At 70.8% G+C, this 27,587-nt stretch overlaps 13 non-coding genes across 13 annotated transcripts; all 13 read right to left on the minus strand.

Annotated features, from left to right (window-relative positions):
• Positions 1 to 667: 667 nt before the first annotated feature.
• Positions 668 to 786, minus strand: LOC129642509 (5S ribosomal RNA). The gene has a single exon (XR_008709778.1). It is a non-coding gene; the product is annotated as a 5S ribosomal RNA (ribosomal RNA).
• A 1,959-nt stretch (positions 787 to 2,745) lies between these two features.
• On the minus strand, positions 2,746 to 2,864 carry LOC129642392 (5S ribosomal RNA). The gene has a single exon (XR_008709691.1). It is a non-coding gene; the product is annotated as a 5S ribosomal RNA (ribosomal RNA).
• A 1,968-nt stretch (positions 2,865 to 4,832) lies between these two features.
• Positions 4,833 to 4,951, minus strand: LOC129642520 (5S ribosomal RNA). The gene has a single exon (XR_008709789.1). It is a non-coding gene; the product is annotated as a 5S ribosomal RNA (ribosomal RNA).
• A 1,961-nt stretch (positions 4,952 to 6,912) lies between these two features.
• Positions 6,913 to 7,031, minus strand: LOC129642532 (5S ribosomal RNA). Its single transcript, XR_008709799.1, has one exon. It is a non-coding gene; the product is annotated as a 5S ribosomal RNA (ribosomal RNA).
• Positions 7,032 to 8,993: 1,962 nt separating this feature from the next.
• LOC129642544 (5S ribosomal RNA) lies at positions 8,994 to 9,112 on the minus strand. Its single transcript, XR_008709808.1, has one exon. It is a non-coding gene; the product is annotated as a 5S ribosomal RNA (ribosomal RNA).
• Positions 9,113 to 11,069: 1,957 nt separating this feature from the next.
• Positions 11,070 to 11,187, minus strand: LOC129642393 (5S ribosomal RNA). Its single transcript, XR_008709692.1, has one exon. It is a non-coding gene; the product is annotated as a 5S ribosomal RNA (ribosomal RNA).
• A 1,958-nt stretch (positions 11,188 to 13,145) lies between these two features.
• On the minus strand, positions 13,146 to 13,264 carry LOC129642555 (5S ribosomal RNA). Its single transcript, XR_008709815.1, has one exon. It is a non-coding gene; the product is annotated as a 5S ribosomal RNA (ribosomal RNA).
• A 1,974-nt stretch (positions 13,265 to 15,238) lies between these two features.
• Positions 15,239 to 15,357, minus strand: LOC129642566 (5S ribosomal RNA). Its single transcript, XR_008709821.1, has one exon. It is a non-coding gene; the product is annotated as a 5S ribosomal RNA (ribosomal RNA).
• A 1,979-nt stretch (positions 15,358 to 17,336) lies between these two features.
• LOC129642322 (5S ribosomal RNA) lies at positions 17,337 to 17,455 on the minus strand. The gene has a single exon (XR_008709624.1). It is a non-coding gene; the product is annotated as a 5S ribosomal RNA (ribosomal RNA).
• A 1,981-nt stretch (positions 17,456 to 19,436) lies between these two features.
• Positions 19,437 to 19,555, minus strand: LOC129642390 (5S ribosomal RNA). Its single transcript, XR_008709689.1, has one exon. It is a non-coding gene; the product is annotated as a 5S ribosomal RNA (ribosomal RNA).
• A 1,985-nt stretch (positions 19,556 to 21,540) lies between these two features.
• LOC129642578 (5S ribosomal RNA) lies at positions 21,541 to 21,659 on the minus strand. The gene has a single exon (XR_008709831.1). It is a non-coding gene; the product is annotated as a 5S ribosomal RNA (ribosomal RNA).
• A 1,960-nt stretch (positions 21,660 to 23,619) lies between these two features.
• LOC129642590 (5S ribosomal RNA) lies at positions 23,620 to 23,738 on the minus strand. Its single transcript, XR_008709842.1, has one exon. It is a non-coding gene; the product is annotated as a 5S ribosomal RNA (ribosomal RNA).
• Positions 23,739 to 25,716: 1,978 nt separating this feature from the next.
• On the minus strand, positions 25,717 to 25,835 carry LOC129642601 (5S ribosomal RNA). The gene has a single exon (XR_008709853.1). It is a non-coding gene; the product is annotated as a 5S ribosomal RNA (ribosomal RNA).
• Between the last annotated feature and the right edge of the window lie 1,752 nt (positions 25,836 to 27,587).

Genomic DNA, 27,587 nt, shown 5'->3' on the forward strand with positions numbered 1-27,587 from the left:
GTGAGTGTGTCGGTGGGCGACGGTGGGGGTCTGGTCGACTGGGGGCCGGGGGGAACCCAGAATGGAGGGGGCAGGGTGTGGCGGCCGGGGCTTTGGAAGTCTGTGTGGTCCTCTTGCTGTCTGTCTCTCTCTCCCTCTTTCTCCGTCTCCCTTACCTGTGGTCTCCGGCTCTTGACCTTTCTCCGGGGCGGGTGTGTGTGTGTGTGTGTGTGTGTGTGTGTGTGTGAGAGTGAGTGTTGTGTGTGTGTGTGAGTGAGTGCTGTGGTTGTGTGAGTGTGTTGTGCGCACGCCTGCAGGAGACCCAGAGGCTGCCTGCGAGGATGCGTCTGGTGGTGGGGCTGGGGCCGGGGCCGGGGCCGGGGCCGGGGCCCCGCCCGGAAGTGCCTGAGGCCTGCCAAGGGAGCCCCAGACAGAGAGCACCCCCTCCACCCCCCGCCCTCGCCGGTCCTCTGGTTTCCTGGAAGCCGAATGCGGAGGGGCTCGCGGGCCGCGCGGAGGCAACCCAGGTCTGCAGCGGGAGTCGGGGCCCCGGCCACCCACCCCGCGAGGGGCTGGAAGGCAGGCGACCGCTCTGAGCGCGGTGGGGTGCGAGGGGCCAGCGGCAGGTGGGGCTTGCGGGGGTGGGGGGCGGGCGCTAAAGGAGAGGGGAGGCCAAAAAAAAAAAAAAAGCCTACAGCACCCGGTATTCCCAGGCGGTCTCCCATCCAAGTACTAACCAGGCCCGACCCTGCTTAGCTTCCGAGATCAGACGAGATCGGGCGCGTTCAGGGTGGTATGGCCGTAGACGGGGGCGGCTGCCGCCGGGCGCCCTAAGAGCCCTGCGCTGCGCCTGCCTTTCCCTCTGACCTGCCGCTCGGGCCAGCCGGCCGCAGCTCTCCACGGAGCGCGCGCTGCACTTGAGCTGCACGACCCGCGACCGGACTGCCCGCGGCCGTGTGGCCGGCCGACGCCGCTCCGCGCCCCGCACAGAGACCCCCCCGCCCCGGCCAGCACCCGCCCGGCCCGGCCCGGCCCGGGGGACCACAGGGCTTCCGGGACCCGGGACCCTGGACCCGCAGCAGCCGGCCCGGCATGCCTGCGGCGGGTCGGGCGTGGGCTGGGCTGGGCTGGGCTGGGGTGGGGTGAGGGGCGCGGTGGGGTGAGGGGCGCGGAGGTCTGGGCGCTCTCCCACCCTGGGACCCTCCAGGCCCGCCCCCGCTCGGAGGCCGCCGCGCCCCTCCGCCACCTCCCCCCCACCAAGGGCTTCGCTGCTCAGGGCCGCGTGGCCCCGGGGGCCCGCTGGGGCCCGCGGTCCTCTGAGCCTCCTGCGGGCCTGTGCGCAGCCCAGCCGTGGCCCTGAGCGCCCATCCTGCCCGGCACCTGCCCGGTGCCCAAAGCCCCCGGGAGCCACCAGCGCGGTGAACCAGAGCTCGTCAGCCCCGCCCCTTCGCCCTACCGAGGCCCCCCTTGCCCCCACGCCGCCCTCCAAGCACAGCACCTTCCTGAGGGAGCGGACGAGCGACATGCAGGCACACGGACAGACACACAGACACTCGCAGGCACCCACGCCACGTGAGACAGCCGGCCGGTGCAAGCGCGGCAGCCAGGGCCACAGCCATAGCACCCGTGGGAGGCCGGGGGTCAGGAGAGACAGAGACAGAAAGAGATGAAGGTTCAGAGACACACTCCCAAGACGGCGCGAGGCAGATGCAGACAGACAGACAGACAGACACGAGCGCGCAGGCACACACGGGGAGGGAGAGACAGAGACAGGGAGACACAGAGCGACTGACAGAGAGCCGGAGAACGGGAGAAGGAAGGACAGGGGACAGGGGATGGCATCCGCTCCGAGATCGACACACTGGCACAGACCGTGGCACACCTCAGAGAGAGGCCGTGCGGAAGAAGCAGCTTCCCTAAGGGAGGGGGCGTCAGCCGTGGGCCGGCGGGCCCCGGCTGGGCGCAGTGCCCTGGGGCTGGCAATCACCCGTGGGGACCCCAAGACTTCCTCGCATCCGAGGTCTCAAAGGTCCCCTTCGGCTTGGCCACCTAAGGCGAGACCCAGCCCCCGCCCCCAGGCCAGAGGCTGAGCGCGTGAGAGCGTGTGTGTGAGTGTGTCGGTGGGCGACGGTGGGGGTCTGGTCGACTGGGGGCCGGGGGGAACCCAGAATGGAGGGGGCAGGGTGTGGCGGCCGGGGCTTTGGAAGTCTGTGTGGTCCTCTTGCTGTCTGTCTCTCTCTCCCTCTTTCTCCGTCTCCCTTACCTGTGGTCTCCGGCTCTTGACCTTTCTCCGGGGCGGGTGTGTGTGTGTGTGTGTGTGTGTGTGTGTGTGAGAGTGAGTGTTGTGTGTGTGTGTGAATGAGTGCTGTGGTTGTGTGAGTGTGTTGTGCGCACGCCTGCAGGAGACCCAGAGGCTGCCTGCGAGGATGCGTCTGGTGGTGGGGCTGGGGCCGGGGCTGGGGCCGGGGCCCCGCCCGGAAGTGCCTGAGGCCTGCCAAGGGAGCCCCAGACAGAGAGCACCCCCTCCACCCCCCGCCCTCGCCGGTCCTCTGGTTTCCTGGAAGCCGAATGCGGAGGGGCTCGCGGGCCGCGCGGAGGCAACCCAGGTCTGCAGCGGGAGTCGGGGCCCCGGCCACCCACCCCGCGAGGGGCTGGAAGGCAGGCGACCGCTCTGAGCGCGGTGGGGTGCGAGGGGCCAGCGGCAGGTAGGGCTTGCGGGGGTGGGGGGCGGGCGCTAAAGGAGAGGGGAGGCCAAAAAAAAAAAAAAGCCTACAGCACCCGGTATTCCCAGGCGGTCTCCCATCCAAGTACTAACCAGGCCCGACCCTGCTTAGCTTCCGAGATCAGACGAGATCGGGCACGTTCAGGGTGGTATGGCCGTAGACGGGGGCGGCTGCCGCCGGGCGCCCTAAGAGCCCTGCGCTGCGCCTGCCTTTCCCTCTGACCTGCCGCTCGGGCCAGCCGGCCGCAGCTCTCCACGGAGCGCGCGCTGCACTTGAGCTGCACGACCCGCGACCGGACTGCCCGCGGCCGTGTGGCCGGCCGACGCCGCTCCGCGCCCCGCACAGAGACCCCCCCGCCCCGGCCAGCACCCGCCCGGCCCGGCCCGGCCCGGGGGACCACAGGGCTTCCGGGACCCGGGACCCTGGACCCGCAGCAGCCGGCCCGGCATGCCTGCGGCGGGTCGGGCGTGGGCTGGGCTGGGCTGGGCTGGGGTGGGGTGAGGGGCGCGGTGGGGTGAGGGGCGCGGAGGTCTGGGCGCTCTCCCACCCTGGGACCCTCCAGGCCCGCCCCCGCTCGGAGGCCGCCGCGCCCCTCCGCCACCTCCCCCCCACCAAGGGCTTCGCTGCTCAGGGCCGCGTGGCCCCGGGGGCCCGCTGGGGCCCGCGGTCCTCTGAGCCTCCTGCGGGCCTGTGCGCAGCCCAGCCGTGGCCCTGAGCGCCCATCCTGCCCGGCACCTGCGCGGTGCCCAAAGCCCCCGGGAGCCACCAGCGCGGTGAACCAGAGCTCGTCAGCCCCGCCCCTTCGCCCTACCGAGGCCCCCCTTGCCCCCACGCCGCCCTCCAAGCACAGCACCTTCCTGAGGGAGCGGACGAGCGACATGCAGGCACACGGACAGACACACAGACACTCGCAGGCACCCACGCCACGTGAGACAGCCGGCCGGCGCAAGCGCGGCAGCCAGGGCCACAGCCATAGCACCCGTGGGAGGCCGGGGGTCAGGAGAGACAGAGACAGAAAGAGATGAAGGTTCAGAGACACACTCCCAAGGCGGCGCGAGGCAGATGCAGACAGACAGACAGACAGACACGAGCGCGCAGGCACACACGGGGAGGGAGAGACAGAGACAGGGAGACACAGAGCGACTGACAGAGAGCCGGAGAACGGGAGAAGGAAGGACAGGGGACAGGGGATGGCATCCGCTCCGAGATCGACACACTGGCACAGACCGTGGCACACCTCAGAGAGAGGCCGTGCGGAAGAAGCAGCTTCCCTAAGGGAGGGGGCGTCAGCCGTGGGCCGGCGGGCCCCGGCTGGGCGCAGTGCCCTGGGGCTGGCAATCACCCGTGGGGACCCCAAGACTTCCTCGCATCCGAGGTCTCAAAGGTCCCCTTCGGCTTGGCCACCTAAGGCGAGACCCAGCCCCCGCCCCCAGGCCAGAGGCTGAGCGCGTGAGAGCGTGTGTGTGAGTGTGTCGGTGGGCGACGGTGGGGGTCTGGTCGACTGGGGGCCGGGGGGAACCCAGAATGGAGGGGGCAGGGTGTGGCGGCCGGGGCTTTGGAAGTCTGTGTGGTCCTCTTGCTGTCTGTCTCTCTCTCCCTCTTTCTCCGTCTCCCTTACCTGTGGTCTCCGGCTCTTGACCTTTCTCCGGGGCGGGTGTGTGTGTGTGTGTGTGTGTGTGTGTGTGTGTGAGAGTGAGTGTTGTGTGTGTGTGTGAGTGAGTGCTGTGGTTGTGTGAGTGTGTTGTGCGCACGCCTGCAGGAGACCCAGAGGCTGCCTGCGAGGATGCGTCTGGTGGTGGGGCTGGGGCCGGGGCCGGGGCCGGGGCCGGGGCCCCGCCCGGAAGTGCCTGAGGCCTGCCAAGGGAGCCCCAGACAGAGAGCACCCCCTCCACCCCCCGCCCTCGCCGGTCCTCTGGTTTCCTGGAAGCCGAATGCGGAGGGGCTCGCGGGCCGCGCGGAGGCAACCCAGGTCTGCAGCGGGAGTCGGGGCCCCGGCCACCCACCCCGCGAGGGGCTGGAAGGCAGGCGACCGCTCTGAGCGCGGTGGGGTGCGAGGGGCCAGCGGCAGGTGGGGCTTGCGGGGGTGGGGGGCGGGCGCTAAAGGAGAGGGGAGGCCAAAAAAAAAAAAAAAGCCTACAGCACCCGGTATTCCCAGGCGGTCTCCCATCCAAGTACTAACCAGGCCCGACCCTGCTTAGCTTCCGAGATCAGACGAGATCGGGCGCGTTCAGGGTGGTATGGCCGTAGACGGGGGCGGCTGCCGCCGGGCGCCCTAAGAGCCCTGCGCTGCGCCTGCCTTTCCCTCTGACCTGCCGCTCGGGCCAGCCGGCCGCAGCTCTCCACGGAGCGCGCGCTGCACTTGAGCTGCACGACCCGCGACCGGACTGCCCGCGGCCGTGTGGCCGGCCGACGCCGCTCCGCGCCCCGCACAGAGACCCCCCCGCCCCGGCCAGCACCCGCCCGGCCCGGCCCGGCCCGGGGGACCACAGGGCTTCCGGGACCCGGGACCCTGGACCCGCAGCAGCCGGCCCGGCATGCCTGCGGCGGGTCGGGCGTGGGCTGGGCTGGGCTGGGCTGGGGTGGGGTGAGGGGCGCGGTGGGGTGAGGGGCGCGGAGGTCTGGGCGCTCTCCCACCCTGGGACCCTCCAGGCCCGCCCCCGCTCGGAGGCCGCCGCGCCCCTCCGCCACCTCCCCCCCACCAAGGGCTTCGCTGCTCAGGGCCGCGTGGCCCCGGGGGCCCGCTGGGGCCCGCGGTCCTCTGAGCCTCCTGCGGGCCTGTGCGCAGCCCAGCCGTGGCCCTGAGCGCCCATCCTGCCCGGCACCTGCCCGGTGCCCAAAGCCCCCGGGAGCCACCAGCGCGGTGAACCAGAGCTCGTCAGCCCCGCCCCTTCGCCCTACCGAGGCCCCCCTTGCCCCCACGCCGCCCTCCAAGCACAGCACCTTCCTGAGGGAGCGGACGAGCGACATGCAGGCACACGGACAGACACACAGACACTCGCAGGCACCCACGCCACGTGAGACAGCCGGCCGGCGCAAGCGCGGCAGCCAGGGCCACAGCCATAGCACCCGTGGGAGGCCGGGGGTCAGGAGAGACAGAGACAGAAAGAGATGAAGGTTCAGAGACACACTCCCAAGGCGGCGCGAGGCAGATGCAGACAGACAGACAGACAGACACGAGCGCGCAGGCACACACGGGGAGGGAGAGACAGAGACAGGGAGACACAGAGCGACTGACAGAGAGCCGGAGAACGGGAGAAGGAAGGACAGGGGACAGGGGATGGCATCCGCTCCGAGATCGACACACTGGCACAGACCGTGGCACACCTCAGAGAGAGGCCGTGCGGAAGAAGCAGCTTCCCTAAGGGAGGGGGCGTCAGCCGTGGGCCGGCGGGCCCCGGCTGGGCGCAGTGCCCTGGGGCTGGCAATCACCCGTGGGGACCCCAAGACTTCCTCGCATCCGAGGTCTCAAAGGTCCCCTTCGGCTTGGCCACCTAAGGCGAGACCCAGCCCCCGCCCCCAGGCCAGAGGCTGAGCGCGTGAGAGCGTGTGTGTGAGTGTGTCGGTGGGCGACGGTGGGGGTCTGGTCGACTGGGGGCCGGGGGGAACCCAGAATGGAGGGGGCAGGGTGTGGCGGCCGGGGCTTTGGAAGTCTGTGTGGTCCTCTTGCTGTCTGTCTCTCTCTCCCTCTTTCTCCGTCTCCCTTACCTGTGGTCTCCGGCTCTTGACCTTTCTCGGGGGCGGGTGTGTGTGTGTGTGTGTGTGTGTGTGTGAGAGTGAGTGTTGTGTGTGTGTGTGAGTGAGTGCTGTGGTTGTGTGAGTGTGTTGTGCGCACGCCTGCAGGAGACCCAGAGGCTGCCTGCGAGGATGCGTCTGGTGGTGGGGCTGGGGCCGGGGCCGGGGCCGGGGCCGGGGCCCCGCCCGGAAGTGCCTGAGGCCTGCCAAGGGAGCCCCAGACAGAGAGCACCCCCTCCACCCCCCGCCCTCGCCGGTCCTCTGGTTTCCTGGAAGCCGAATGCGGAGGGGCTCGCGGGCCGCGCGGAGGCAACCCAGGTCTGCAGCGGGAGTCGGGGCCCCGGCCACCCACCCCGCGAGGGGCTGGAAGGCAGGCGACCGCTCTGAGCGCGGTGGGGTGCGAGGGGCCAGCGGCAGGTGGGGCTTGCGGGGGTGGGGGGCGGGCGCTAAAGGAGAGGGGAGGCCAAAAAAAAAAAAAAGCCTACAGCACCCGGTATTCCCAGGCGGTCTCCCATCCAAGTACTAACCAGGCCCGACCCTGCTTAGCTTCCGAGATCAGACGAGATCGGGCGCGTTCAGGGTGGTATGGCCGTAGACGGGGGCGGCTGCCGCCGGGCGCCCTAAGAGCCCTGCGCTGCGCCTGCCTTTCCCTCTGACCTGCCGCTCGGGCCAGCCGGCCGCAGCTCTCCACGGAGCGCGCGCTGCACTTGAGCTGCACGACCCGCGACCGGACTGCCCGCGGCCGTGTGGCCGGCCGACGCCGCTCCGCGCCCCGCACAGAGACCCCCCCGCCCCGGCCAGCACCCGCCCGGCCCGGCCCGGCCCGGGGGACCACAGGGCTTCCGGGACCCGGGACCCTGGACCCGCAGCAGCCGGCCCGGCATGCCTGCGGCGGGTCGGGCGTGGGCTGGGCTGGGCTGGGCTGGGGTGGGGTGAGGGGCGCGGTGGGGTGAGGGGCGCGGAGGTCTGGGCGCTCTCCCACCCTGGGACCCTCCAGGCCCGCCCCCGCTCGGAGGCCGCCGCGCCCCTCCGCCACCTCCCCCCCACCAAGGGCTTCGCTGCTCAGGGCCGCGTGGCCCCGGGGGCCCGCTGGGGCCCGCGGTCCTCTGAGCCTCCTGCGGGCCTGTGCGCAGCCCAGCCGTGGCCCTGAGCGCCCATCCTGCCCGGCACCTGCCCGGTGCCCAAAGCCCCCGGGAGCCACCAGCGCGGTGAACCAGAGCTCGTCAGCCCCGCCCCTTCGCCCTACCGAGGCCCCCCTTGCCCCCACGCCGCCCTCCAAGCACAGCACCTTCCTGAGGGAGCGGACGAGCGACATGCAGGCACACGGACAGACACACAGACACTCGCAGGCACCCACGCCACGTGAGACAGCCGGCCGGCGCAAGCGCGGCAGCCAGGGCCACAGCCATAGCACCCGTGGGAGGCCGGGGGTCAGGAGAGACAGAGACAGAAAGAGATGAAGGTTCAGAGACACACTCCCAAGGCGGCGCGAGGCAGATGCAGACAGACAGACAGACAGACACGAGCGCGCAGGCACACACGGGGAGGGAGAGACAGAGACAGGGAGACACAGAGCGACTGACAGAGAGCCGGAGAACGGGAGAAGGAAGGACAGGGGACAGGGGATGGCATCCGCTCCGAGATCGACACACTGGCACAGACCGTGGCACACCTCAGAGAGAGGCCGTGCGGAAGAAGCAGCTTCCCTAAGGGAGGGGGCGTCAGCCGTGGGCCGGCGGGCCCCGGCTGGGCGCAGTGCCCTGGGGCTGGCAATCACCCGTGGGGACCCCAAGACTTCCTCGCATCCGAGGTCTCAAAGGTCCCCTTCGGCTTGGCCACCTAAGGCGAGACCCAGCCCCCGCCCCCAGGCCAGAGGCTGAGCGCGTGAGAGCGTGTGTGTGAGTGTGTCGGTGGGCGACGGTGGGGGTCTGGTCGACTGGGGGCCGGGGGGAACCCAGAATGGAGGGGGCAGGGTGTGGCGGCCGGGGCTTTGGAAGTCTGTGTGGTCCTCTTGCTGTCTGTCTCTCTCTCCCTCTTTCTCCGTCTCCCTTACCTGTGGTCTCCGGCTCTTGACCTTTCTCGGGGGCGGGTGTGTGTGTGTGTGTGTGTGTGTGTGTGAGAGTGAGTGTTGTGTGTGTGTGTGAGTGAGTGCTGTGGTTGTGTGAGTGTGTTGTGCGCACGCCTGCAGGAGACCCAGAGGCTGCCTGCGAGGATGCGTCTGGTGGTGGGGCTGGGGCCGGGGCCGGGGCCGGGGCCGGGGCCCCGCCCGGAAGTGCCTGAGGCCTGCCAAGGGAGCCCCAGACAGAGAGCACCCCCTCCACCCCCCGCCCTCGCCGGTCCTCTGGTTTCCTGGAAGCCGAATGCGGAGGGGCTCGCGGGCCGCGCGGAGGCAACCCAGGTCTGCAGCGGGAGTCGGGGCCCCGGCCACCCACCCCGCGAGGGGCTGGAAGGCAGGCGACCGCTCTGAGCGCGGTGGGGTGCGAGGGGCCAGCGGCAGGTGGGGCTTGCGGGGGTGGGGGGCGGGCGCTAAAGGAGAGGGGAGGCCAAAAAAAAAAAAAAAGCCTACAGCACCCGGTATTCCCAGGCGGTCTCCCATCCAAGTACTAACCAGGCCCGACCCTGCTTAGCTTCCGAGATCAGACGAGATCGGGCGCGTTCAGGGTGGTATGGCCGTAGACGGGGGCGGCTGCCGCCGGGCGCCCTAAGAGCCCTGCGCTGCGCCTGCCTTTCCCTCTGACCTGCCGCTCGGGCCAGCCGGCCGCAGCTCTCCACGGAGCGCGCGCTGCACTTGAGCTGCACGACCCGCGACCGGACTGCCCGCGGCCGTGTGGCCGGCCGACGCCGCTCCGCGCCCCGCACAGAGACCCCCCCGCCCCGGCCAGCACCCGCCCGGCCCGGCCCGGCCCGGGGGACCACAGGGCTTCCGGGACCCGGGACCCTGGACCCGCAACAGCCGGCCCGGCATGCCTGCGGCGGGTCGGGCGTGGGCTGGGCTGGGCTGGGCTGGGGTGGGGTGAGGGGCGCGGTGGGGTGAGGGGCGCGGAGGTCTGGGCGCTCTCCCACCCTGGGACCCTCCAGGCCCGCCCCCGCTCGGAGGCCGCCGCGCCCCTCCGCCACCTCCCCCCCACCAAGGGCTTCGCTGCTCAGGGCCGCGTGGCCCCGGGGGCCCGCTGGGGCCCGCGGTCCTCTGAGCCTCCTGCGGGCCTGTGCGCAGCCCAGCCGTGGCCTGAGCGCCCATCCTGCCCGGCACCTGCCCGGTGCCCAAAGCCCCCGGGAGCCACCAGCGCGGTGAACCAGAGCTCGTCAGCCCCGCCCCTTCGCCCTACCGAGGCCCCCCTTGCCCCCACGCCGCCCTCCAAGCACAGCACCTTCCTGAGGGAGCGACGAGCGACATGCAGGCACACGGACAGACACACAGACACTCGCAGGCACCCACGCCACGTGAGACAGCCGGCCGGCGCAAGCGCGGCAGCCAGGGCCACAGCCATAGCACCCGTGGGAGGCCGGGGGTCAGGAGAGACAGAGACAGAAAGAGATGAAGGTTCAGAGACACACTCCCAAGGCGGCGCGAGGCAGATGCAGACAGACAGACAGACAGACACGAGCGCGCAGGCACACACGGGGAGGGAGAGACAGAGACAGGGAGACACAGAGCGACTGACAGAGAGCCGGAGAACGGGAGAAGGAAGGACAGGGGACAGGGGATGGCATCCGCTCCGAGATCGACACACTGGCACAGACCGTGGCACACCTCAGAGAGAGGCCGTGCGGAAGAAGCAGCTTCCCTAAGGGAGGGGGCGTCAGCCGTGGGCCGGCGGGCCCCGGCTGGGCGCAGTGCCCTGGGCTGGCAATCACCCGTGGGGACCCCAAGACTTCCTCGCATCCGAGGTCTCAAAGGTCCCCTTCGGCTTGGCCACCTAAGGCGAGACCCAGCCCCCGCCCCCAGGCCAGAGGCTGAGCGCGTGAGAGCGTGTGTGTGAGTGTGTCGGTGGCGACGGTGGGGGTCTGGTCGACTGGGGGCCGGGGGGAACCCAGAATGGAGGGGGCAGGGTGTGGCGGCCGGGGCTTTGGAAGTCTGTGTGGTCCTCTTGCTGTCTGTCTCTCTCTCCCTCTTTCTCCGTCTCCCTTACCTGTGGTCTCCGGCTCTTGACCTTTCTCGGGGGCGGGTGTGTGTGTGTGTGTGTGTGTGTGTGTGAGAGTGAGTGTTGTGTGTGTGTGTGAGTGAGTGCTGTGGTTGTGTGAGTGTGTTGTGCGCACGCCTGCAGGAGACCCAGAGGCTGCCTGCGAGGATGCGTCTGGTGGTGGGGCTGGGGCCGGGGCCGGGGCCGGGGCCGGGGCCCCGCCCGGAAGTGCCTGAGGCCTGCCAAGGGAGCCCCAGACAGAGAGCACCCCCTCCACCCCCCGCCCTCGCCGGTCCTCTGGTTTCCTGGAAGCCGAATGCGGAGGGGCTCGCGGGCCGCGCGGAGGCAACCCAGGTCTGCAGCGGGAGTCGGGGCCCCGGCCACCCACCCCGCGAGGGGCTGGAAGGCAGGCGACCGCTCTGAGCGCGGTGGGGTGCGAGGGGCCAGCGGCAGGTGGGGCTTGCGGGGGTGGGGGGCGGGCGCTAAAGGAGAGGGGAGGCCAAAAAAAAAAAAAAGCCTACAGCACCCGGTATTCCCAGGCGGTCTCCCATCCAAGTACTAACCAGGCCCGACCCTGCTTAGCTTCCGAGATCAGACGAGATCGGCGCGTTCAGGGTGGTATGGCCGTAGACGGGGGCGGCTGCCGCCGGGCGCCCTAAGAGCCCTGCGCTGCGCCTGCCTTTCCCTCTGACCTGCCGCTCGGGCCAGCCGGCCGCAGCTCTCCACGGAGCGCGCGCTGCACTTGAGCTGCACGACCCGCGACCGGACTGCCCGCGGCCGTGTGGCCGGCCGACGCCGCTCCGCGCCCCGCACAGAGACCCCCCCGCCCCGGCCAGCACCCGCCCGGCCCGGCCCGGCCCGGGGGACCACAGGGCTTCCGGGACCCGGGACCCTGGACCCGCAGCAGCCGGCCCGGCATGCCTGCGGCGGGTCGGGCGTGGGCTGGGCTGGGCTGGGCTGGGCTGGGGTGAGGGGCGCGGTGGGGTGAGGGGCGCGGAGGTCTGGGCGCTCTCCCACCCTGGGACCCTCCAGGCCCGCCCCCCGCTCGGAGGCCGCCGCGCCCCTCCGCCACCTCCCCCCCACCAAGGGCTTCGCTGCTCAGGGCCGCGTGGCCCCGGGGGCCCGCTGGGGCCCGCGGTCCTCTGAGCCTCCTGCGGGCCTGTGCGCAGCCCAGCCGTGGCCCTGAGCGCCCATCCTGCCCGGCACCTGCCCGGTGCCCAAAGCCCCCGGGAGCCACCAGCGCGGTGAACCAGAGCTCGTCAGCCCCGCCCCTTCGCCCTACCGAGGCCCCCCTTGCCCCCACGCCGCCCTCCAAGCACAGCACCTTCCTGAGGGAGCGGAACGAGCGACATGCAGGCACACGGACAGACACACAGACACTCGCAGGCACCCACGCCACGTGAGACAGCCGGCCGGCGCAAGCGCGGCAGCCAGGGCCACAGCCATAGCACCCGTGGGAGGCCGGGGGTCAGGAGAGACAGAGACAGAAGAGATGAAGGTTCAGAGACACACTCCCAAGGCGGCGCGAGGCAGATGCAGACAGACAGACAGACAGACACGAGCGCGCAGGCACACACGGGGAGGGAGAGACAGAGACAGGGAGACACAGAGCGACTGACAGAGAGCCGGAGAACGGGAGAAGGAAGGACAGGGGACAGGGGATGGCATCCGCTCCGAGATCGACACACTGGCACAGACCGTGGCACACCTCAGAGAGAGGCCGTGCGGAAGAAGCAGCTTCCCTAAGGGAGGGGGCGTCAGCCGTGGGCCGGCGGGCCCCGGCTGGGCGCAGTGCCCTGGGGCTGGCAATCACCCGTGGGGACCCCAAGACTTCCTCGCATCCGAGGTCTCAAAGGTCCCCTTCGGCTTGGCCACCTAAGGCGAGACCCAGCCCCCGCCCCCAGGCCAGAGGCTGAGCGCGTGAGAGCGTGTGTGTGAGTGTGTCGGTGGGCGACGGTGGGGGTCTGGTCGACTGGGGGCCGGGGGGAACCCAGAATGGAGGGGGCAGGGTGTGGCGGCCGGGGCTTTGGAAGTCTGTGTGGTCCTCTTGCTGTCTGTCTCTCTCTCCCTCTTTCTCCGTCTCCCTTACCTGTGGTCTCCGGCTCTTGACCTTTCTCGGGGGCGGGTGTGTGTGTGTGTGTGTGTGTGTGTGTGTGAGAGTGAGTGTTGTGTGTGTGTGTGAGTGAGTGCTGTGGTTGTGTGAGTGTGTTGTGCGCACGCCTGCAGGAGACCCAGAGGCTGCCTGCGAGGATGCGTCTGGTGGTGGGGCTGGGGCCGGGGCCGGGGCCGGGGCCCCGCCCGGAAGTGCCTGAGGCCTGCCAAGGGAGCCCCAGACAGAGAGCACTCCCTCCACCCCCCGCCCTCGCCGGTCCTCTGGTTTCCTGGAAGCCGAATGCGGAGGGGCTCGCGGGCCGCGCGGAGGCAACCCAGGTCTGCAGCGGGAGTCGGGGCCCCGGCCACCCACCCCGCGAGGGGCTGGAAGGCAGGCGACCGCTCTGAGCGCGGTGGGGTGCGAGGGGCCAGCGGCAGGTGGGGCTTGCGGGGGTGGGGGGCGGGCGCTAAAGGAGAGGGAGGCCAAAAAAAAAAAAAAAGCCTACAGCACCCGGTATTCCCAGGCGGTCTCCCATCCAAGTACTAACCAGGCCCGACCCTGCTTAGCTTCCGAGATCAGACGAGATCGGGCGCGTTCAGGGTGGTATGGCCGTAGACGGGGGCGGCTGCCGCCGGGCGCCCTAAGAGCCCTGCGCTGCGCCTGCCTTTCCCTCTGACCTGCCGCTCGGGCCAGCCGGCCGCAGCTCTCCACGGAGCGCGCGCTGCACTTGAGCTGCACGACCCGCGACCGGACTGCCCGCGGCCGTGTGGCCGGCCGACGCGCTCCGCGCCCCGCACAGAGACCCCCCCGCCCCAGCCAGCACCCGCCCGGCCCGGCCCGGCCCGGGGGACCACAGGGCTTCCGGGACCCGGGACCCTGGACCCGCAGCAGCCGGCCCGGCATGCCTGCGGCGGGTCGGGCGTGGGCTGGGCTGGGCTGGGCTGGGGTGGGGTGAGGGGCGCGGTGGGGTGAGGGGCGCGGAGGTCTGGGCGCTCTCCCACCCTGGGACCCTCCAGGCCCGCCCCCGCTCGGAGGCCGCCGCGCCCCTCCGCCACCTCCCCCCCACCAAGGGCTTCGCTGCTCAGGGCCGCGTGGCCCCGGGGGCCCGCTGGGGCCCGCGGTCCTCTGAGCCTCCTGCGGGCCTGTGCGCAGCCCAGCCGTGGCCCTGAGCGCCCATCCTGCCCGGCACCTGCCCGGTGCCCAAAGCCCCCGGGAGCCACCAGCGCGGTGAACCAGAGCTCGTCAGCCCCGCCCCTTCGCCCTACCGAGGCCCCCCCTTGCCCCCACGCCGCCCTCCAAGCACAGCACCTTCCTGAGGGAGCGGACGAGCGACATGCAGGCACACGGACAGACACACAGACACTCGCAGGCACCCACGCCACGTGAGACAGCCGGCCGGTGCAAGCGCGGCAGCCAGGGCCACAGCCATAGCACCCGTGGGAGGCCGGGGGTCAGGAGAGACAGAGACAGAAAGAGATGAAGGTTCAGAGACACACTCCCAAGACGGCGCGAGGCAGATGCAGACAGACAGACAGACAGACACGAGCGCGCAGGCACACACGGGGAGGGAGAGACAGAGACAGGGAGACACAGAGCGACTGACAGAGAGCCGGAGAACGGGAGAAGGAAGGACAGGGGACAGGGGATGGCATCCGCTCCGAGATCGACACACTGGCACAGACCGTGGCACACCTCAGAGAGAGGCCGTGCGGAAGAAGCAGCTTCCCTAAGGGAGGGGGCGTCAGCCGTGGGCCGGCGGGCCCCGGCTGGGCGCAGTGCCCTGGGGCTGGCAATCACCCGTGGGGACCCCAAGACTTCCTCGCATCTCAAAGGTCCCCTTCGGCTTGGCCAACTAAGGCGAGACCCAGCCCCCGCCCCCAGGCCAGAGGGTGAGCGCGTGAGAGTGTGTGTGTGAGTGTGTCGGTGGGCGACGGTGGGGGTCTGGTCGACTGGGGGCCGGGGGGAACCCAGAATGGAGGGGGAAGGGTGTGGCGGCCGGGGCTTTGGAAGTCTGTGTGGTCCTCTTGCTGTCTGTCTCTCTCTCCCTCTTTCTCCGTCTCCCTTACCTGTGGTCTCCGCCTCTTGACCTTTCTCGGGGGCGGGTGTGTGTGTGTGTGTGTGTGTGTGTGTGTGTGTGTGTGAGTGTTGTGTGTGTGTGTGAGTGAGTGTTGTGGTTGTGTGAGTGTGTTGTGCGCACGCCTGCAGGAGACCCAGAGGCTGCCTGCGAGGATGCCTCTGGTGGTGGGGCTGGGGCCGGGGCTAGGGCCTGGGCCCCGCCCGGAAGTGCCTGAGGCCTGCCAAGGGAGCCCCAGACAGAGAGCACCCCCTCCACCGCCCCCCACCCACCCCCCGCCCCCTCGCCCTCGCCGGTCCTCTGGTTTCCTGGAAGCCGAATGCGGAGGGGCTCGCGGGCCGCGCGGAGGCAACCCAGGTCTGCAGCGGGAGTCGGGGCCCCGGCCACCCACCCCGCGAGGGGCTGGAAGGCAGGCGACCGCTCTGAGCGCGGTGGGGTGCGAGGGGCCAGCGGCAGGTGGGGCTTGCGGGGGTGGGGGGCGGGCGCTAAAGGAGAGGGGAGGCCAAAAAAAAAAAAAAGCCTACAGCACCCGGTATTCCCAGGCGGTCTCCCATCCAAGTACTAACCAGGCCCGACCCTGCTTAGCTTCCGAGATCAGACGAGATCGGGCGCGTTCAGGGTGGTATGGCCGTAGACGGGGGCGGCTGCCGCCGGGCGCCCTAAGAGCCCTGCGCTGCGCCTGCCTTTCCCTCTGACCTGCCGCTCGGGCCAGCCGGCCGCAGCTCTCCACGGAGCGCGCGCTGCACTTGAGCTGCACGACCCGCGACCGGACTCCCCGCGGCCGTGTGGCCGGCCGACGCCGCTCCGCGCCCCGCACACCGCCACCCCCGGCCAGCACCCGCCCGGCCCGGCCCGGCCCGGGGGACCACAGGGCTTCCGGGACCCGGGACCCTGGACCCGCAGCAGCCGGCCCGGCATGCCTGCGGCGGGTCGGGCGTGGGCTGGGCTGGGCTGGGCTGGGCTGGGGTGAGGGGCGCGGTGGGGTGAGGGGCGCGGAGGTCTGGGCGCTCTCCCACCCTGGGACCCTCCAGGCCCGCCCCCGCTCGGAGGCCGCCGCCCCCCTCCGCCACCTCCCCCCCACCAAGGGCTTCGCTGCTCAGGGCCGCGTGGCCCCGGGGGCCCGCTGGGGCCCGCGGTCCTCTGAGCCTCCTGCGGGCCTGTGCGCAGCCCAGCCTTGGCCCCGAGCGCCCATCCTGCCCGGCACCTGCCCGGTGCCCAAAGCCCCCGGGAGCCACCAGCGCGGTGAACCAGAGCTCGTCAGCCCCGCCCCTTCGCCCTACCGAGGCCCCCCTTGCCCCCACGCCGCCCTCCAAGCACAGCACCTTCCTGAGGGAGCGGACGAGCGACATGCAGGCACACGGACAGACACACAGACACTCGCAGGCACCCACGCCACGTGAGACAGCCGGCCGGCGCAAGCGCGGCAGCCAGGGCCACAGCCATAGCACCCGTGGGAGGCCGGGGGTCAGGAGAGACAGAGACAGAAAGAGATGAAGGTTCAGAGACACACTCCCAAGACGGCGCGAGGCAGATGCAGACAGACAGACAGACAGACAGACAGACAGACACGAGCGCGCAGGCACACACGGGGAGGGAGAGACAGAGAGAGGGAGACACAGAGCGACTGACAGAGAGCCGGAGAACGGGAGAAGGACAGGGGACAGGGGATGGCATCCGCTCCGAGATCGACACACTGGCACAGACCGTGGCACACCTCAGAGAGAGGCCCTGCGGAAGAAGCAGCTTCCCTAAGGGAGGGGGCGTCAGCCGTGGGCCGTCGGGCCCCGGCTGGGCGCAGTGCCCTGGGGCTGGCAATCACCCGTGGGGACCCCAAGACTTCCTCGCATCCGAGGTCTCAAAGGTCCCCTTCGGCTTGGCCACCTAAGGCGAGACCCAGCCCCCGCCCCCAGGCCAGAGGGTGAGCGCGTGAGAGTGTGTGTGTGAGTGTGTCGGTGGGCGACGGTGGGGGTCTGGTCGACTGGGGGCCGGGGGGAACCCAGAATGGAGGGGGCAGGGTGTGGCGGCCGGGGCTTTGGAAGTCTGTGTGGTCCTCTTGCTGTCTGTCTCTCTCTCCCTCTTTCTCCGTCTCCCTTACCTGTGGTCTCCGCCTCTTGACCTTTCTCGGGGGCGGGTGTGTGTGTGTGTGTGTGTGTGTGTGTGTGTGTGAGTGTTGTGTGTGTGTGTGAGTGAGTGTTGTGGTTGTGTGAGTGTGTTGTGCGCACGCCTGCAGGAGACCCAGAGGCTGCCTGCGAGGATGCCTCTGGTGGTGGGGCTGGGGCCGGGGCTAGGGCCTGGGCCCCGCCCGGAAGTGCCTGAGGCCTGCCAAGGGAGCCCCAGACAGAGAGCACCCCCTCCACCGCCCCCCACCCACCCCCCGCCCCCTCGCCCTCGCCGGTCCTCTGGTTTCCTGGAAGCCGAATGCGGAGGGGCTCGCGGGCCGCGCGGAGGCAACCCAGGTCTGCAGCGGGAGTCGGGGCCCCGGCCACCCACCCCGCGAGGGGCTGGAAGGCAGGCGACCGCTCTGAGCGCGGTGGGGTGCGAGGGGCCAGCGGCAGGTGGGGCTTGCGGGGGTGGGGGGCGGGCGCTAAAGGAGAGGGGAGGCCAAAAAAAAAAAAAGCCTACAGCACCCGGTATTCCCAGGCGGTCTCCCATCCAAGTACTAACCAGGCCCGACCCTGCTTAGCTTCCGAGATCAGATGAGATCGGGCGCGTTCAGGGTGGTATGGCCGTAGACGGGGGCGGCTGCCGCCGGGCGCCCTAAGAGCCCTGCGCTGCGCCTGCCTTTCCCTCTGACCTGCCGCTCGGGCCAGCCGGCCGCAGCTCTCCACGGAGCGCGCGCTGCACTTGAGCTGCACGACCCGCGACCGGACTCCCCGCGGCCGTGTGGCCGGCCGACGCCGCTCCGCGCCCCGCACACCGCCACCCCCGGCCAGCACCCGCCCGGCCCGGCCCGGCCCGGGGGACCACAGGGCTTCCGGGACCCGGGACCCTGGACCCGCAGCAGCCGGCCCGGCATGCCTGCGGCGGGTCGGGCGTGGGCTGGGCTGGGCTGGGCTGGGGTGGGGTGAGGGGCGCGGTGGGGTGAGGGGCGCGGAGGTCTGGGCGCTCTCCCACCCTGGGACCCTCCAGGCCCGCCCCCGCTCGGAGGCCGCCGCCCCCCTCCGCCACCTCCCCCCCACCAAGGGCTTCGCTGCTCAGGGCCGCGTGGCCCCGGGGGCCCGCTGGGGCCCGCGGTCCTCTGAGCCTCCTGCGGGCCTGTGCGCAGCCCAGCCTTGGCCCCGAGCGCCCATCCTGCCCGGCACCTGCCCGGTGCCCAAAGCCCCCGGGAGCCACCAGCGCGGTGAACCAGAGCTCGTCAGCCCCGCCCCTTCGCCCTACCGAGGCCCCCCTTGCCCCCACGCCGCCCTCCAAGCACAGCACCTTCCTGAGGGAGCGGACGAGCGACATGCAGGCACACGGACAGACACACAGACACTCGCAGGCACCCACGCCACGTGAGACAGCCGGCCGGCGCAAGCGCGGCAGCCAGGGCCACAGCCATAGCACCCGTGGGAGGCCGGGGGTCAGGAGAGACAGAGACAGAAAGAGATGAAGGTTCAGAGACACACTCCCAAGACGGCGCGAGGCAGATGCAGACAGACAGACAGACAGACAGACAGACAGACACGAGCGCGCAGGCACACACGGGGAGGGAGAGACAGAGAGAGGGAGACACAGAGCGACTGACAGAGAGCCGGAGAACGGGAGAAGGACAGGGGACAGGGGATGGCATCCGCTCCGAGATCGACACACTGGCACAGACCGTGGCACACCTCAGAGAGAGGCCCTGCGGAAGAAGCAGCTTCCCTAAGGGAGGGGGCGTCAGCCGTGGGCCGTCGGGCCCCGGCTGGGCGCAGTGCCCTGGGGCTGGCAATCACCCGTGGGGACCCCAAGACTTCCTCGCATCCGAGGTCTCAAAGGTCCCCTTCGGCTTGGCCACCTAAGGCGAGACCCAGCCCCCGCCCCCAGGCCAGAGGGTGAGCGCGTGAGAGTGTGTGTGTGAGTGTGTCGGTGGGCGACGGTGGGGGTCTGGTCGACTGGGGGCCGGGGGGAACCCAGAATGGAGGGGGCAGGGTGTGGCGGCCGGGGCTTTGGAAGTCTGTGTGGTCCTCTTGCTGTCTGTCTCTCTCTCCCTCTTTCTCCGTCTCCCTTACCTGTGGTCTCCGCCTCTTGACCTTTCTCGGGGGCGGGTGTGTGTGTGTGTGTGTGTGTGTGTGTGTGTGTGTGAGTGTTGTGTGTGTGTGTGAGTGAGTGTTGTGGTTGTGTGAGTGTGTTGTGCGCACGCCTGCAGGAGACCCAGAGGCTGCCTGCGAGGATGCCTCTGGTGGTGGGGCTGGGGCCGGGGCTAGGGCCTGGGCCCCGCCCGGAAGTGCCTGAGGCCTGCCAAGGGAGCCCCAGACAGAGAGCACCCCCTCCACCGCCCCCCACCCACCCCCCGCCCCCTCGCCCTCGCCGGTCCTCTGGTTTCCTGGAAGCCGAATGCGGAGGGGCTCGCGGGCCGCGCGGAGGCAACCCAGGTCTGCAGCGGGAGTCGGGGCCCCGGCCACCCACCCCGCGAGGGGCTGGAAGGCAGGCGACCGCTCTGAGCGCGGTGGGGTGCGAGGGGCCAGCGGCAGGTGGGGCTTGCGGGGGTGGGGGGCGGGCGCTAAAGGAGAGGGGAGGCCAAAAAAAAAAAAAGCCTACAGCACCCGGTATTCCCAGGCGGTCGCCCATCCAAGTACTAACCAGGCCCGACCCTGCTTAGCTTCCGAGATCAGACGAGATCGGGCGCGTTCAGGGTGGTATGGCCGTAGACGGGGGCGGCTGCCGCCGGGCGCCCTAAGAGCCCTGCGCTGCGCCTGCCTTTCCCTCTGACCTGCCGCTCGGGCCAGCCGGCCGCAGCTCTCCACGGAGCGCGCGCTGCACTTGAGCTGCACGACCCGCGACCGGACTCCCCGCGGCCGTGTGGCCGGCCGACGCCGCTCCGCGCCCCGCACACCGCCACCCCCGGCCAGCACCCGCCCGGCCCGGCCCGGCCCGGGGGACCACAGGGCTTCCGGGACCCGGGACCCTGGACCCGCAGCAGCCGGCCCGGCATGCCTGCGGCGGGTCGGGCGTGGGCTGGGCTGGGCTGGGCTGGGCTGGGGTGAGGGGCGCGGTGGGGTGAGGGGCGCGGAGGTCTGGGCGCTCTCCCACCCTGGGACCCTCCAGGCCCGCCCCCGCTCGGAGGCCGCCGCCCCCCTCCGCCACCTCCCCCCCACCAAGGGCTTCGCTGCTCAGGGCCGCGTGGCCCCGGGGGCCCGCTGGGGCCCGCGGTCCTCTGAGCCTCCTGCGGGCCTGTGCGCAGCCCAGCCTTGGCCCCGAGCGCCCATCCTGCCCGGCACCTGCCCGGTGCCCAAAGCCCCCGGGAGCCACCAGCGCGGTGAACCAGAGCTCGTCAGCCCCGCCCCTTCGCCCTACCGAGGCCCCCCTTGCCCCCACGCCGCCCTCCAAGCACAGCACCTTCCTGAGGGAGCGGACGAGCGACATGCAGGCACACGGACAGACACACAGACACTCGCAGGCACCCACGCCACGTGAGACAGCCGGCCGGCGCAAGCGCGGCAGCCAGGGCCACAGCCATAGCACCCGTGGGAGGCCGGGGGTCAGGAGAGACAGAGACAGAAAGAGATGAAGGTTCAGAGACACACTCCCAAGACGGCGCGAGGCAGATGCAGACAGACAGACAGACAGACAGACAGACAGACACGAGCGCGCAGGCACACACGGGGAGGGAGAGACAGAGAGAGGGAGACACAGAGCGACTGACAGAGAGCCGGAGAACGGGAGAAGGACAGGGGACAGGGGATGGCATCCGCTCCGAGATCGACACACTGGCACAGACCGTGGCACACCTCAGAGAGAGGCCCTGCGGAAGAAGCAGCTTCCCTAAGGGAGGGGGCGTCAGCCGTGGGCCGTCGGGCCCCGGCTGGGCGCAGTGCCCTGGGGCTGGCAATCACCCGTGGGGACCCCAAGACTTCCTCGCATCCGAGGTCTCAAAGGTCCCCTTCGGCTTGGCCACCTAAGGCGAGACCCAGCCCCCGCCCCCAGGCCAGAGGGTGAGCGCGTGAGAGTGTGTGTGTGAGTGTGTCGGTGGGCGACGGTGGGGGTCTGGTCGACTGGGGGCCGGGGGGAACCCAGAATGGAGGGGGCAGGGTGTGGCGGCCGGGGCTTTGGAAGTCTGTGTGGTCCTCTTGCTGTCTGTCTCTCTCTCCCTCTTTCTCCGTCTCCCTTACCTGTGGTCTCCGCCTCTTGACCTTTCTCGGGGGCGGGTGTGTGTGTGTGTGTGTGTGTGTGTGTGTGTGTGTGTGTGAGTGTTGTGTGTGTGTGTGAGTGAGTGTTGTGGTTGTGTGAGTGTGTTGTGCGCACGCCTGCAGGAGACCCAGAGGCTGCCTGCGAGGATGCCTCTGGTGGTGGGGCTGGGGCCGGGGCTAGGGCCTGGGCCCCGCCCGGAAGTGCCTGAGGCCTGCCAAGGGAGCCCCAGACAGAGAGCACCCCCTCCACCGCCCCCCACCCACCCCCCGCCCCCTCGCCCTCGCCGGTCCTCTGGTTTCCTGGAAGCCGAATGCGGAGGGGCTCGCGGGCCGCGCGGAGGCAACCCAGGTCTGCAGCGGGAGTCGGGGCCCCGGCCACCCACCCCGCGAGGGGCTGGAAGGCAGGCGACCGCTCTGAGCGTGGTGGGGTGCGAGGGGCCAGCGGCAGGTGGGGCTTGCGGGGGTGGGGGGCGGGCGCTAAAGGAGAGGGGAGGCCAAAAAAAAAAAAAGCCTACAGCACCCGGTATTCCCAGGCGGTCTCCCATCCAAGTACTAACCAGGCCCGACCCTGCTTAGCTTCCGAGATCAGACGAGATCGGGCGCGTTCAGGGTGGTATGGCCGTAGACGGGGGCGGCTGCCGCCGGGCGCCCTAAGAGCCCTGCGCTGCGCCTGCCTTTCCCTCTGACCTGCCGCTCGGGCCAGCCGGCCGCAGCTCTCCACGGAGCGCGCGCTGCACTTGAGCTGCACGACCCGCGACCGGACTCCCCGCGGCCGTGTGGCCGGCCGACGCCGCTCCGCGCCCCGCACACCGCCACCCCCGGCCAGCACCCGCCCGGCCCGGCCCGGCCCGGGGGACCACAGGGCTTCCGGGACCCGGGACCCTGGACCCGCAGCAGCCGGCCCGGCATGCCTGCGGCGGGTCGGGCGTGGGCTGGGCTGGGCTGGGCTGGGCTGGGGTGAGGGGCGCGGTGGGGTGAGGGGCGCGGAGGTCTGGGCGCTCTCCCACCCTGGGACCCTCCAGGCCCGCCCCCGCTCGGAGGCCGCCGCGCCCCTCCGCCACCTCCCCCCCACCAAGGGCTTCGCTGCTCAGGGCCGCGTGGCCCCGGGGGCCCGCTGGGGCCCGCGGTCCTCTGAGCCTCCTGCGGGCCTGTGCGCAGCCCAGCCTTGGCCCCGAGCGCCCATCCTGCCCGGCACCTGCCCGGTGCCCAAAGCCCCCGGGAGCCACCAGCGCGGTGAACCAGAGCTCGTCAGCCCCGCCCCTTCGCCCTACCGAGGCCCCCCTTGCCCCCACGCCGCCCTCCAAGCACAGCACCTTCCTGAGGGAGCGGACGAGCGACATGCAGGCACACGGACAGACACACAGACACTCGCAGGCACCCACGCCACGTGAGACAGCCGGCCGGCGCAAGCGCGGCAGCCAGGGCCACAGCCATAGCACCCGTGGGAGGCCGGGGGTCAGGAGAGACAGAGACAGAAAGAGATGAAGGTTCAGAGACACACTCCCAAGACGGCGCGAGGCAGATGCAGACAGACAGACAGACAGACAGACAGACATGAGCGCGCAGGCACACACGGGGAGGGAGAGACAGAGAGAGGGAGACACAGAGCGACTGACAGAGAGCCGGAGAACGGGAGAAGGACAGGGGACAGGGGATGGCATCCGCTCCGAGATCGACACACTGGCACAGACCGTGGCACACCTCAGAGAGAGGCCGTGCGGAAGAAGCAGCTTCCCTAAGGGAGGGGGCGTCAGCCGTGGGCCGTCGGGCCCCGACTGGGCGCAGTGCCCTGGGGCTGGCAATCACCCGTGGGGACCCCAAGACTTCCTCGCATCCGAGGTCTCAAAGGTCCCCTTCGGCTTGGCCACCTAAGGCGAGACCCAGCCCCCGCCCCCAGGCCAGAGGGTGAGCGCGTGAGAGTGTGTGTGTGAGTGTGTCGGTGGGCGACGGTGGGGGTCTGGTCGACTGGGGGCCGGGGGGAACCCAGAATGGAGGGGGCAGGGTGTGGCGGCCGGGGCTTTGGAAGTCTGTGTGGTCCTCTTGCTGTCTGTCTCTCTCTCCCTCTTTCTCCGTCTCCCTTACCTGTGGTCTCCGCCTCTTGACCTTTCTCGGGGGCGGGTGTGTGTGTGTGTGTGTGTGTGTGTGTGTGTGTGTGTGAGTGAGTGTTGTGGTTGTGTGAGTGTGTTGTGCGCACGCCTGCAGGAGACCCAGAGGCTGCCTGCGAGGATGCCTCTGGTGGTGGGGCTGGGGCCGGGGCTAGGGCCTGGGCCCCGCCCGGAAGTGCCTGAGGCCTGCCAAGGGAGCCCCAGACAGAGAGCACCCCCTCCACCGCCCCCCACCCACCCCCCGCCCCCTCGCCCTCGCCGGTCCTCTGGTTTCCTGGAAGCCGAATGCGGAGGGGCTCGCGGGCCGCGCGGAGGCAACCCAGGTCTGCAGCGGGAGTCGGGGCCCCGGCCACCCACCCCGCGAGGGGCTGGAAGGCAGGCGACCGCTCTGAGCGCGGTGGGGTGCGAGGGGCCAGCGGCAGGTGGGGCTTGCGGGGGTGGGGGGCGGGCGCTAAAGGAGAGGGGAGGCCAAAAAAAAAAAAAGCCTACAGCACCCGGTATTCCCAGGCGGTCTCCCATCCAAGTACTAACCAGGCCCGACCCTGCTTAGCTTCCGAGATCAGACGAGATCGGGCGCGTTCAGGGTGGTATGGCCGTAGACGGGGGCGGCTGCCGCCGGGCGCCCTAAGAGCCCTGCGCTGCGCCTGCCTTTCCCTCTGACCTGCCGCTCGGGCCAGCCGGCCGCAGCTCTCCACGGAGCGCGCGCTGCACTTGAGCTGCACGACCCGCGACCGGACTCCCCGCGGCCGTGTGGCCGGCCGACGCCGCTCCGCGCCCCGCACACCGCCACCCCCGGCCAGCACCCGCCCGGCCCGGCCCGGCCCGGGGGACCACAGGGCTTCCGGGACCCGGGACCCTGGACCCGCAGCAGCCGGCCCGGCATGCCTGCGGCGGGTCGGGCGTGGGCTGGGCTGGGCTGGGCTGGGCTGGGGTGAGGGGCGCGGTGGGGTGAGGGGCGCGGAGGTCTGGGCGCTCTCCCACCCTGGGACCCTCCAGGCCCGCCCCCGCTCGGAGGCCGCCGCCCCCCTCCGCCACCTCCCCCCCACCAAGGGCTTCGCTGCTCAGGGCCGCGTGGCCCCGGGGGCCCGCTGGGGCCCGCGGTCCTCTGAGCCTCCTGCGGGCCTGTGCGCAGCCCAGCCTTGGCCCCGAGCGCCCATCCTGCCCGGCACCTGCCCGGTGCCCAAAGCCCCCGGGAGCCACCAGCGCGGTGAACCAGAGCTCGTCAGCCCCGCCCCTTCGCCCTACCGAGGCCCCCCTTGCCCCCACGCCGCCCTCCAAGCACAGCACCTTCCTGAGGGAGCGGACGAGCGACATGCAGGCACACGGACAGACACACAGACACTCGCAGGCACCCACGCCACGTGAGACAGCCGGCCGGCGCAAGCGCGGCAGCCAGGGCCACAGCCATAGCACCCGTGGGAGGCCGGGGGTCAGGAGAGACAGAGACAGAAAGAGATGAAGGTTCAGAGACACACTCCCAAGACGGCGCGAGGCAGATGCAGACAGACAGACAGACAGACAGACAGACAGACACGAGCGCGCAGGCACACACGGGGAGGGAGAGACAGAGAGAGGGAGACACAGAGCGACTGACAGAGAGCCGGAGAACGGGAGAAGGACAGGGGACAGGGGATGGCATCCGCTCCGAGATCGACACACTGGCACAGACCGTGGCACACCTCAGAGAGAGGCCCTGCGGAAGAAGCAGCTTCCCTAAGGGAGGGGGCGTCAGCCGTGGGCCGTCGGGCCCCGGCTGGGCGCAGTGCCCTGGGGCTGGCAATCACCCGTGGGGACCCCAAGACTTCCTCGCATCCGAGGTCTCAAAGGTCCCCTTCGGCTTGGCCACCTAAGGCGAGACCCAGCCCCCGCCCCCAGGCCAGAGGGTGAGCGCGTGAGAGTGTGTGTGTGAGTGTGTCGGTGGGCGACGGTGGGGGTCTGGTCGACTGGGGGCCGGGGGGAACCCAGAATGGAGGGGGCAGGGTGTGGCGGCCGGGGCTTTGGAAGTCTGTGTGGTCCTCTTGCTGTCTGTCTCTCTCTCCCTCTTTCTCCGTCTCCCTTACCTGTGGTCTCCGCCTCTTGACCTTTCTCGGGGGCGGGTGTGTGTGTGTGTGTGTGTGTGTGTGTGTGTGTGAGTGTTGTGTGTGTGTGTGAGTGAGTGTTGTGGTTGTGTGAGTGTGTTGTGCGCACGCCTGCAGGAGACCCAGAGGCTGCCTGCGAGGATGCCTCTGGTGGTGGGGCTGGGGCCGGGGCTAGGGCCTGGGCCCCGCCCGGAAGTGCCTGAGGCCTGCCAAGGGAGCCCCAGACAGAGAGCACCCCCTCCACCGCCCCCCACCCACCCCCGCCCCCTCGCCCTCGCCGGTCCTCTGGTTTCCTGGAAGCCGAATGCGGAGGGGCTCGCGGGCCGCGCGGAGGCAACCCAGGTCTGCAGCGGGAGTCGGGGCCCCGGCCACCCACCCCGCGAGGGGCTGGAAGGCAGGCGACCGCTCTGAGCGCGGTGGGGTGCGAGGGGCCAGCGGCAGGTGGGGCTTGCGGGGGTGGGGGGCGGGCGCTAAAGGAGAGGGGAGGCCAAAAAAAAAAAAAGCCTACAGCACCCGGTATTCCCAGGCGGTCTCCCATCCAAGTACTAACCAGGCCCGACCCTGCTTAGCTTCCGAGATCAGACGAGATCGGGCGCGTTCAGGGTGGTATGGCCGTAGACGGGGGCGGCTGCCGCCGGGCGCCCTAAGAGCCCTGCGCTGCGCCTGCCTTTCCTCTGACCTGCCGCTCGGGCCAGCCGGCCGCAGCTCTCCACGGAGCGCGCGCTGCACTTGAGCTGCACGACCCGCGACCGGACTCCCCGCGGCCGTGTGGCCGGCCGACGCCGCTCCGCGCCCCGCACACCGCCACCCCCGGCCAGCACCCGCCCGGCCCGCCGGCCCGGGGACCACAGGGCTTCCGGGACCCGGACCCTGGACCCGCAGCAGCCGGCCTGGCATGCTGCGGCGGGTCGGGCGTGGGCTGGGCTGGGCTGGGCTGGGCTGGGGTGAGGGCGCGGTGGGGTGAGGGGCGCGGAGGTCTGGGCGCTCTCCCACCCTGGGACCCTCCAGGCCCGCCCCCGCTCGGAGCCGCCGCGCCCCTCCGCCACCTCCCCCCCACCAAGGGCTTCGCTGCTCAGGGCCGCGTGGCCCCGGGGCCCGCTGGGGCCCGCGGTCCTCTGAGCCTCCTGCGGGCCTGTGCGCAGCCCAGCCTTGGCCCCGAGCGCCCATCCTGCCCGGCACCTGCCCGGTGCCCAAAGCCCCCGGGAGCCACCAGCGCGGTGAACCAGAGCTCGTCAGCCCCGCCCCTTCGCCCTACCGAGGCCCCCCTTGCCCCCACGCCGCCCTCCAAGCACAGCACCTTCCTGAGGAGCGGACGAGCGACATGCAGGCACACGGACAGACACACAGACACTCGCAGGCACCCACGCCACGTGAGACAGCCGGCCGGCGCAAGCGCGGCAGCCAGGGCCACAGCCATAGCACCCGTGGGAGGCCGGGGTCAGGAGAGACAGAGACAGAAAGAGATGAAGGTTCAGAGACACACTCCCAAGACGGCGCGAGCAGATGCAGACAGACAGACAGACAGACAGACAGACAGACAGACACGAGCGCGCAGGCACACACGGGGAGGGAGAGACAGAGAGAGGGAGACACAGAGCGACTGACAGAGAGCCGGAGAACGGGAGAAGGACAGGGGACAGGGATGGCATCCGCTCCGAGATCGACACACTGGCACAGACCGTGGCACACCTCAGAGAGAGGCCGTGCGGAAGAAGCAGCTTCCCTAAGGGAGGGGGCGTCAGCCGTGGGCCGTCGGGCCCCGACTGGGCGCAGTGCCCTGGGGCTGGCAATCACCCGTGGGGACCCCAAGACTTCCTCGCATCGAGGTCTCAAAGGTCCCCTTCGGCTTGGCCACCTAAGGCTGGCCACCTAAGGCGAGACCCAGCCCCCGCCCCCAGGCCAGAGGGTGAGCGCGTGAGAGTGTGTGTGTGAGTGTGTCGGTGGGCGACGGTGGGGGTCTGGTCGACTGGGGGCCGGGGGGAACCCAGAATGGAGGGGGCAGGGTGTGGCGGCCGGGGCTTTGGAAGTCTGTGTGGTCCTCTTGCTGTCTGTCTCTCTCTCCCTCTTTCTCCGTCTCCCTTACCTGTGGTCTCCGGCTCTTGACCTTTCTCGGGGGCGGGTGTGTGTGTGTGTGTGTGTGTGTGTGTGTGTGTGAGTGAGTGTTGTGGTTGTGTGAGTGTGTTGTGCGCACGCCTGCAGGAGACCCAGAGGCTGCCTGCGAGGATGCCTCTGGTGGTGGGGCTGGGGCCGGGGCTAGGGCCTGGGCCCCGCCCGGAAGTGCCTGAGGCCTGCCAAGGGAGCCCCAGACAGAGAGCACCCCCTCCACCGCCCCCCACCCACCCCCCGCCCCCTCGCCCTCGCCGGTCCTCTGG

Source organism: Bubalus kerabau, chromosome 1 (genome assembly GCF_029407905.1).
Source record: "Bubalus kerabau isolate K-KA32 ecotype Philippines breed swamp buffalo chromosome 1, PCC_UOA_SB_1v2, whole genome shotgun sequence".
NCBI classification, from domain to species: domain Eukaryota; kingdom Metazoa; phylum Chordata; class Mammalia; order Artiodactyla; family Bovidae; genus Bubalus; species Bubalus kerabau.